Source organism: Oncorhynchus keta, chromosome 20, assembly GCF_023373465.1.
Source record: "Oncorhynchus keta strain PuntledgeMale-10-30-2019 chromosome 20, Oket_V2, whole genome shotgun sequence".
Taxonomy (NCBI): Eukaryota; Metazoa; Chordata; class Actinopteri; order Salmoniformes; family Salmonidae; genus Oncorhynchus; species Oncorhynchus keta.
The window spans coordinates 30905251-30914724 of NC_068440.1; the positions used below are offsets into that span (position 1 = coordinate 30905251).

At 45.3% G+C, this 9474-nt stretch overlaps 1 pseudogene; it reads right to left on the reverse strand.

Annotated features, from left to right (window-relative positions):
- The window catches only part of LOC118399001 (syndetin-like), a 143001-nt pseudogene that overhangs the window by 20230 nt on the left and 113297 nt on the right, over positions 1-9474 (reverse strand).

Genomic DNA, 9474 nt, shown 5'->3' on the forward strand with positions numbered 1-9474 from the left:
GTGTTAAGCCTAAGGGAATCAGGGCTTTAGGTGTAATAAGCCTAAGGGAATCAGGGCTTTAGGTGTAATAAGCCTAAGGGAATCAGGGCTTTAGGTGTAATAAGCCTAAGGTAATCAGGGCTTTAGGTGTAATAAGCCTAAGGGAATCAGGGCTTTAGGTGTAATAAGCCTAAGGGAATCAGGGCTTTAGGTGTAATAAGCCTAAGGGAATCAGGGCTTTAGGTGTATTAAGCCTAAGGGAATGAGGGCTTTAGGTGTATTAAGCCTAAGGGAATCAGGGCTTTGGGTGTAATAAGCCTAAGGGAATCAGGGCTTTAGGTGTATTAAGCCTAAGGGAATCAGGGCTTTAGGTGTGTTAAGATTAAGGGAATTAGGGCTATAGAAGTACGAGAGGTTAGAGGGTGGACAGTGAATAAGGGCTTTAGTGGTTGCTTGCCTGAATTAAAGGGGAGAGGACCGTGCAACGCTGAATTAAAGGGGAGGGGCTATTGGTCAGCCAAAGGCCTCGTGTTGTGCTGAATTAAGGGGATGGGCTAGATATTGGTGGGACAGGTGTACCTGTGGCGGTTGCGGAGTCCTCCTTGTCACGCTCCTCGTGCCACTGCATGGTCCGGTGATAGCTGAGCATCACCTCCCATAATGCCTTGCACAGGTCGCTCAGGCAGGGGAAGTAGCTGTCCGGAGTGATGTGCTGCGGATGACACAGAAAAGAGACAAAAATGGAAAAAGAGAGTGGGAGGGAGGGAGAGATTAAGTGGGAGAGAAAAGGAGAGTGGGAGAGAAAGAGAGATTAAGTGGGAGAGAAAAAGAGAGTGGGAGAGAAAGAGAGAGTGGGAGAGAAAGAGAGAGTGGGAGAGAAAGAGAGATTAAGTGGGAGAGAAAAAGAGAGTGGGAGAGAAAGAGAGATTAAGTGGGAGAGAAAGAGAGAGTGGGAGAAAAAGAGAGTGGGAGAGAAACAGAGAGTGGGAGAGAAAGAGAGAGTGGGAGAGAAAGAGAGAGTGGGAGAGAAAGAGAGATTAAGTGGGAGAGAAAAAGAGAGTGGGAGAGAAAGAGAGATTAAGTGGGAGAGAAAGAGAGAGTGGGAGAAAAAGAGAGTGGGAGAGAAAAAGAGAGTGGGAGAGAAAGAGAGGGTGGGAGAGAAAGAGAGAGTGGGAGAGAAAGAGGGAGTGGGAGAGAAAGAGAGAGTGGGAGAGAAAGAGAGAGTGGGAGAGAAAGAGAGAGTGGGAGAGAAAGAGAGGGTGGGAGAGAAAGAGAGAGTGGGAGAGAAAGAGAGAGTGGGAGAGAAAGAGAGAGTGGGAGGGAAAGAGAGGTGTTTGATACACTTCCTGTTTTTTCTTCCTGTGAGGCCACAATGAAGAAATGATGTGATTGCCAGACATCAATTATTCGCCCAGCACCTAAAGATGTACGTATGCTCACAACCATTAAAATTGAGTTATTTTTGACCACATGACTTGATGTGTAGCCTATAAGGGTGGGTTTGTTTAACACCCAAACAGCCAGAGGACAGAAAAGGATGAAATATGCCACTGAACGTAATTGGCCACAAATTTCTACTGATCATCCATAATCAAGGAGAACTTTGATATATAACAGTCCAAATAACAGTCATTTACAGCAGAGAAATGTTTATGTCTGGCTGAAACTCTTCTCCTATCCATCCTGTTGGTCTTGCTTAAGCCTGATTTGTAGCCTTCCAGTTGACATTCAAGGACTCACATCTGAGGAGAAACTTCATCTCAGTGCTCCTTTAATCAGTCAGTAGCATAATGAATAGACCTCACCAAAGAGAACAGTGGAACAGCTAACTGTCATCCCAGAAGATGTCATTCAAATTAGGATGGGGTTGTATGTGAAGAGGTAGGCTACTGGCAGGCAGACAGGTAGACAGGCGCTTATCTTCAAACCGTCTTGCAGCCAGAGAGAACAGGCTGTGTTTTTTTCTTTTTCTGACCCACAGACACCAATGGTTCAGTAATGAACCTGAAACTATTACATCGACGACAACGCCGAACACTATTAAATTCCTTGTGCCTGACCCCCAAAAAATAAAATTCCAAAGAAATGTATTATATTGTACATAGACCTTTAGTAGGCCCATCAAAACATGACCTGCCTCTTGTGGCACAATTTCAGGCACAAAGCAATCTAGTAATAATTTTTGGCCAACCTCAACATAGCAGCTAGCATCGTCATAACTCTCTATGGCTGGCATTGAGAGGCTCGCCCCATCAAGCCCAGCGGTGCACAGACCTCCGAGGCTACATACCTCGTGGCCTGACACAGATCAAGGAACATTTCTCCAGCCATAGTTTTCAACACCGTCAGAGACTAAAGAGTCATCATTGCATTCTGAAAGGAGTCTGCTGCCGCTCACCAGAAGCTCTATGATGCCAACTGTTTTAAACATAGCTCCGCGTGTGAGACCTCCTGTTCCCTCTATCAGGCAGCTGTAAATTACCGACAGCAAGCCACGCACACCAGGGCTTTCTGCAGGGGCAAACAGTGCATAGCAACACTGACCCTGGCTGTGGGAAAGCTAACAGGAGCGAAGGGTTACGGATCAATTTATGTATTGCAGCCGTCTCTCTTTTCCCTCTCAGAGTTTACCACCAGCCTGTAAATTAGAGGAAGCCAGGGTTCAGGCTGCCAGACCCACCCGGCTGCCAGACCCACCCGGCTGCCAAACTCTTTCTCCGAGTGCCTCTGGGTGAGAGAATTCACAATCGCAAACAGCAAGTCGAGTGAATGATATCATTCAGTGACCCCATCCCATAAGTTTGGTTAAATGTTAAAAAAAATACAAAAATGTTGAAACCGAGGGGAAGGTAATACTAACATAGAGCCCTCTGAGCCCTCTGAGCCTCCTTGTCCCATCGCGCTCTAGCGACTCCTGTGGTGCGCCGGGCACATGCACGCTGACACGGTTGCCAGTTGGACGGTGTTTCCTCCTACACATTGGTGCGGCTTCATGTTTCGCATGACTTTACCCGACCAGGGTCTGTAGTGACACCTCTCGCACTGAGATGCAGTGCCTTAGACTGCTGCGCCACTCGGGAGCCCCATCTCATCCAAAATATATTCTATTGGGTTTTATCAGCAACAAAGTTCAGATACGCTATGGTGTTCATTGCTCAATTGGTTTCAAAGGACCAAATGTGCATCCCCAATCCAGTACACCACTACCACCAGCCTGTACCGTTGACACCAGGCAGGATGGGGCCATGGACTCATGCTTTTTACACCAGATGCTGACTCTGCCATCAGCATGACACAATAGGAACTGGGATTCGTTGGACAAGGCAATGTTTTTCCACTCCTCATTTGTCCAGTGTTGGTGATTGCGTGCCCACTGGAGTCACTTTTTCTTGTTTTTAACAGGTGTGGTCTTCTGCTGCAATAGCCCATCCGTGACAAAGATCAACTAGTTGTGCGTTTCGAGATGCCGTTCTGCACACCACAGTTGTACTGCACCACTATTTGTCTGTTTGTGGCCAGTCTGTTAGCTTGCACGATTCTCAGTAATCCACAGACATTGTTGTGTGTGAAAAGCCCAGAAGGCCAGCCGTTTCTAAGATACTGGATGCAGCTCGCCTTGCACCGATGATCAAACCACAAGCAAAGAGGCTTAGGTCACTCGTTATGCCCATTCTAACATTCAATTGAAATGATTGCCTCGATGCCCGTCTGCCTGCTTTATATAGCAAGCCACGAACATGTGACAAGGACTGTGGCGGTTATTACATTTTGTCAGACAGTTACTGTCATGCAAAAGACTGCTGGTATCACGGTAATTGACCGTTAATTAACAAACACGTTTAGAATCTTTAGGCATCCAAGCATACAAGATGCAACTAAAGCGTGCCTTAGCAACGTCTACTGTACATTTAAAAAGTCTCATAAATAATGAAATCAATCAATTGAATGTAGACCATCACAATAAATCCAATATTTATTTTAGTCAGGTCTAAAGAAACATTATGATACAAAGAAGAACAGAATGAGTTGGCCTACTGTATGTTATCTGACTATGCTCAATGCTCCATGTAGGCTTGTTCATTTAGCTGACAAGATATGCTTATAAGTCCCATGCCAGTCTTTTATATTGTATGGTTTTATAGTAAGAAGAATATAATTTAACCTAGCTGAATAAAATTCAATGGATATTTTTCCATTGTGCATATGAAGTCGCTATTTTGAGCGTAAAAGTAAACATAAATATTCTAGATTTAGAATTATTAGGGGAACTTAGATGTGAATGATACAAACCTAAGAATGTGTTAGAAATCAGAACATAATAGGCTGCATGGTGAAACTAAAGGCTATTGATGATTTGAGAAAGTCACAAAAAAAGCTTGAGCTCTGTTCCTTGCCTCAGGCTGCACAGCTGTTCTCTCATCAAGTGATCTTATTTTTACCCATCAGACTATTCTCAATGAATCTTTACTAATATGTCAAATGTGTTTAGATTTAGAATGTATCAAATGGGCAGGAACAGGGGCAGGGGAAAATGGACGTCATCTGTATGTGCTGGAATAATGAAGAGATGCACCCCTATAAAACTTTTCCCTGTGCAGGATACTCATTAGCAATGAGTTGCTCAGTTGGTAAAACCTCTCACATTAACATTCAACAACAGTCACTGGGACAATTAGCTGAGTAGTTAAACCACAATAAACAGACACGAAGCAGCTTAACTATAGTCCTCCCGAAGTGTAGAATAAACCTTTCTAAAAAATAAATCCCCCAAAAAAGACAGACAAATTATTCCGATGGGAAAATATTTTTTAGATTTACACAAACACTGGTTTCATGGGGGAAATGGTCACATGACTATGTCTCACACATGGACTATTTAAAAGTCACCTACGAACAAGCCACCCAGCACATGGGGTGTATTCACAGGAAACCAAATGGAAGCAAAACGGGGAGGGACTAATGTAAACTTGTCCAATAAGAAACACTTGTTTTAGCTGCAAAAAATGTTTGTTGCAAAGTGTTTTGCTACAGTTTGCCAAGTTCCTGGCTGCCCTTACCAATAACCTAGTATGGCATCATGTGATGCAATCAGTGAGTTTGTGGATGTTGACGCTGTCTGTCCCCTCGTAAGATGTTTGGGATGAAGCTAATATCAGACAACATAGAGCCTAATAGAGGAGCAGCTATAGCAGCCTAAAACAATCACGCCTCTCCTCTCACGCCTCAGTACACACAATATCACACAGACACACACAGCTGACTGCTAGATCCATTTAATCTCAGCCAATTCCATATCTTTCTAATGCCTGCCACCATACTTAGAAGCAATAACAGTGTGTCACTGATGTGTCAAGCATTCCTTTACTGTGGGATATTCTGAGAATGTTGCTATTATTGGAGACAAAAACGGGTTAATCCCAAGACAATATGTCACCAATAATACTTCCAGATTTCAAAAGCATGATACAGTGCCTTTAGAATGTATTCATACCCCTTGACTTATTCCACCTTTTGTTGTGTTACAGACTGAATCTAAAATGGATTAACTAAAAAAAAATCTCACCCATCTACACACAATACCCCATAATGACAAAGTGAAAACATGTTTTTAGAAATCTTTGCAAATGTATTGAGAATGAAATACAGACATATTTCATTTACATAAGTATTCACACCCCTGAGTCAATACTTTGTAGAGCTACCTTTGTTGGCGACTACAGCTTTGAGTCGTTTTCTTCCTCACAGATTTTCTCAAGCTCTGTTAAGTTAGATGGGGAGTGGCGGTGAACAGCAATCTTCAAGTCTTTCCACAGATTTTCAATGGGATTCAAGTCTGGGCTTTGGCTGGGTCACAAGGACTTTCACATTGTTGTTCTGAAGCCATTCCAGCGTTGCTTTGGCTGTGTGCTTGGGATCATTGTCTTGTTGGAACGTAAATCTTCGCCCTTGTCTAAGGTTGTTTCCACTCTGAAGTAGGTTCTCATCAAGGATTTTCCTGTATTTGGCTCCATTCAATGTTCCCTCTATCCTTACCAGTCTCCCAGTCTGTGCCGCTGAAAAGCATCCCCATAGCATGATGCTGCCACCACGCTTCAAGGTAGGGATCGTGTTAGACAGGTGATAAGCTGTGCCTGGTTTTATCCAGACAACGCTATGCATTCAGACCCAAGACTTACATTTTTGTCTCATCAGTCCACAGAATCTGTTGCCTTATGCTCCCAGAGTCTTTCACGTGCCTTTTGGCAAAACTCCAGCCGTGCTGTCACGTGTCTTTTTTTCAGGAGTGGCTTCCGTCTGGTCACTCTCCCAGATTGGTGAAGTGCTATAGAGTCTTTCTGGCATATTCTCCAATCTCAGCCAAGGAACTCTGTAGTTCTGTCAGAGTGGTTATTGAGTTCTTGGTCACCTCCCTGACCAAGGTTCTTCTTGCCCAGTTTCTCAGTTTGGTTGGACAGCCAGCTCTAGGCAGTCTGGGTAGTTCCATATTCTTTCAATTTCCCAATCATGGAGACCACTGTGTCCTTGGAAACGTTCAACACACTCTAGAAACTGTTTTATACCCTTCCCAGATATATGCCTCATCACAATTCTACAGTGTCTCGGAGATCTACAGACAGTTCCTTGAACTTAATGGTATAGTTTCTGCTCTGACATGCACTGTCAACTGTGGGACCTTATATAGACAGGTGTGTTCCTTTCTAAATAATGTCCAAACAACTGAATTGGCCACAGGTGGACTCCAATCAAGTTGCAGCGACATCAAGGGATGATCAAAGGAAATTGGATGCACCGGAGTTCAATTTGGAGCATCATAGCAAAGAGGTGTGAATACATATGTAAATGAGATATTTCTGTGTTTGTAACGCAACAAGATGTGGAATAAGTCCAGGGGTATGAATACTTTCATAAGGCACTGTGTACCATGTTTAATATCTCAGATTGAGGAGACAAAAGTAAATTGCCTCCCCCATCCAACCCCAGTGGCTACCTGTTATCAAAGTGTTAAATTAGTGATCCACATCCTAGAGGACTGTCAATGGTCCAGCCCTGCCATTTGATGGTGATGCTCTCCTGCTATGGTAGGAAATATCACAGCACATTGCCAGGCAACTGGGACTAGTTGGCAGGAGAAAGGGGTCGCAGGGCCTCTGTGATCTTTAGTAGGTCTTCCTTCCAAGCCCCCCCAGGGGGTTAGCCTCAGCCGGGCAGACCAGAGGAACAGCCAGCTGGACACACACGGACACAACACCTGCTCCGGGTAAGGTCCCAGCTGGGTGTTTTATCTCCAGAGAGTATTCTCTACACCGCCAGAGGGCAGGTTGGATTTGATGTATGGAGAGGCACTGGAGTCCGATCACTGGATCATTCAGACAGAGAGCTGAGTACAGTGTTTTGGGGCGGCTAGGTTAGGAGGGAGATGAGGTGGCTTAAATTCCTTTCCTTTTTTTAGCTGATTCACTTCCATTTTGAGATGTGATCATAGTGCTTTCCCAAACTGCAGAGGATGGAAAAAAAACGGCACCCTGCCTTACTGCCTACTAGTCAGCAATCTGCAGATCTGCCGAGCCAGCAAAGCACAACATCATCTCCTCCTCCTTCTCCTTCATCAAAGTGCAGCTAGCCTTCTCAAGGACAATACAACACATTCATTCAGTCACGGTGGCAACACTGGCAGGCCACTGCACTGCCCACACCTCAGTTACAGTGATGTTTCACGACAAAATCAAACTATGTCAGAAGCTGGTGGCATGTCTTGTGGGGTATGCATGGTTGTCTGAGATGTTTTGACAAGCTGTGTGCACCGAGGTGTCTGTTTAAACTACTAGCACACAGCTTGTGAAAAATTCTTACAAAAACAATTAGTGATGAAGTCAATCTTTCCTCCACTTTGAGCAATGAGAGATTTGATTGACAGAGGAAGAACAATGATTCCAAGCACCACCCTCCTTTTGAAGCTTCCAGTCTGTTATTCAAACTCAATCAGCATGACAGAGTGATCTCCAGCCTTGTCCTCGTCAACACTCACACCTGTGTTAACGAGAGAATCACTGACATGATGTCAGCTGGTCCTTTTGTGGCAGGGCTGAAATGCAGTGGAAATGTTTTGGGGGGATTCAGTTCATTTGCATGGCAAAGAGGGACTTTGCAATTAATTGCAATTCATCTGATCACTCTTCATAACATTCTGGAGTATATGCAAATTGCCATCTTACAAACTGAGGCAGCAGACTTGGTAAAAATTAATATTTGTGTCATTCTCAAAACTATAGGCCACGACTGTACATACATATTATTAATGTTAGCTCTCTGTGTACATTTATTGGCTTGCTGTGCTGCACTGTTCTGCCCTGTTGTTGAAACAAAAACACTTGTGTCATTTACCAAGACAACTCCTCTGAGTACAAAAAAAATCATAGTACCATGGTCTTAAACAAACCATCAGTCATTCCTGGCTATATGACTTGCAAGGAGGGCACACAACTGACCATTACAGAAAGGCCTTATAGAGTATGATGCTCAGAGTGGGTGACCATGTGTGGCAGCGTGACACAGCGGTAGTGCTCCAGCATGGAGGGCCTTATAGAGTATGATGCTCAGAGTGGGTGACCATGTGTGGCAGCGTGACACAGCGGTAGTGATCCAGCATGGAGGGCCTTATAGAGTATGATGCTCAGAGTGGGTGACCATGTGTGGCAGCGTGACACAGCGGTAGTGCTCCAGCATGGAGGGCCTTATAGAGTATGATGCTCAGAGTGGGTGACCATGTGTGGCAGCGTGACACAGCGGTAGTGCTCCAGCATGGAGGGCCTTATATATGATGCTAGTGGGTGATGGCAGCGTGACACAGTAGTGCTCCAGCATGGGTGACTTATAGAGTATGATGCTGTGGGTGACCATGTGTGGCAGCGTGACACAGCGGTAGTGATCCAGCATCCAGCATGATCCAGCATGGAGGGCCTTATAGAGTATGATGCTCAGAGTGGGTGACCATGTGTGGCAGCGTGACACAGCGGTAGTGCTCCAGCATGGAGGGCCTTATAGAGTATGATGCTCAGAGTGGGTGACCATGTGTGGCAGCGTGACACAGCGGTAGTGCTCCAGCATGGAGGGCCTTATAGAGTATGATGCTCAGAGTGGGTGACCATGTGTGGCAGCGTGACACAGCGGTAGTGATCCAGCATGGAGGGCCTTATAGAGTATGATGCTCAGAGTGGGTGACCATGTGTGGCAGCGTGACACAGCGGTAGTGCTCCAGCATGGAGGGCCTTATAGAGTATGATGCTCAGAGTGGGTGACCATGTGTGGCAGCGTGACCGGTAGTGTTCCAGCATGGAGGGCCTTATAGAGTATGATGCTCAGAGTGGGTGACCATGTGTGGCAGCGTGACACAGCGGTAGTGCTCCAGCATGGAGGGCCTTATAGAGTATGATGCTCAGAGTGGGTGACCATGTGTGGCAGCGTGACACAGCGGTAGTGCTCCAGCATGGAGGGCCT